Below are 790 nucleotides of genomic sequence, written 5' to 3'. Positions count from 1 at the left end.
ATAGAAAAAGAAAAGTGCAAAATGAAATAAAAAAGAAGGGCATTACCCAAAAACAAAAACAAAAAAAGACAAAAAAGAAAGAAGGGGATAATTAGAAATAGCTGTTAGGAATAAGTGGTGCTTTTGAAGTGAATAAAACATAAGAAATTTGTGTGGATGATGAGCAGCAAGAGATTAGAGAAGTAACTGCAATCTTTAATCTTTAATCGATTAGCTTACATTAAATGTTCAAAAATAAGAAACGAACAATAAATTAGACGATATTTCTTTTTTTTTTGAGGGGAATGACAAGATAAGTTAACTTGAACGGGTTGAGGGAATAAATGTTAATAAAATATGTCATTCCAAGAGAAACTATTTCCTTTCAAAAAGAGAGAGAGAACTGGGGGTGGTCCTTCTCCATATGTTACTGGACTCCATCTTGTTTAAGATTGCATTACTTAGAATCCAAAACTTTTATAATTAAAAAGAAAATCTAACCGTCGCCTGAGAGATTCGAACTCTCGCGGGGAAACCCCATGTACTTAGCAGGCACACGCCTTAACCACTCGGCCAAAGCGACGATGTTGAGACAGAGGCTCATATAGTTAAATTTAAAGCAAATAAAAAGATTTGTCACTCTTAACATTTTTTAAATAAAATAATTGGGCTTCTCAAAAAATAAAGTGACATTCGATTATAAATATTCATCTTTGTTGCCACGTTAATAAGACATCAAAATTTCATCATCCAACATAATAACAAGTAAGATCCATATGGCTATTTTGTCAAGATAAATAATTCCATGTGT

The 790-nt window shown here is 31.9% G+C and overlaps 1 non-coding gene across 1 annotated transcript; it reads right to left on the bottom strand.

Moving 5' to 3' along the window:
* Positions 1–480: 480 nt before the first annotated feature.
* TRNAS-GCU (transfer RNA serine (anticodon GCU)) lies at positions 481–562 on the bottom strand. Its single transcript has one exon. It is a non-coding gene; the product is annotated as a tRNA-Ser (tRNA).
* Positions 563–790: the final 228 nt, after the last annotated feature.

The sequence above is a fragment of the Humulus lupulus genome, chromosome 2 (genome assembly GCF_963169125.1).
Source record: "Humulus lupulus chromosome 2, drHumLupu1.1, whole genome shotgun sequence".
Classification (NCBI taxonomy): domain Eukaryota; kingdom Viridiplantae; phylum Streptophyta; class Magnoliopsida; order Rosales; family Cannabaceae; genus Humulus; species Humulus lupulus.
This window is presented reverse-complemented; position numbering and strand designations above follow the sequence as displayed.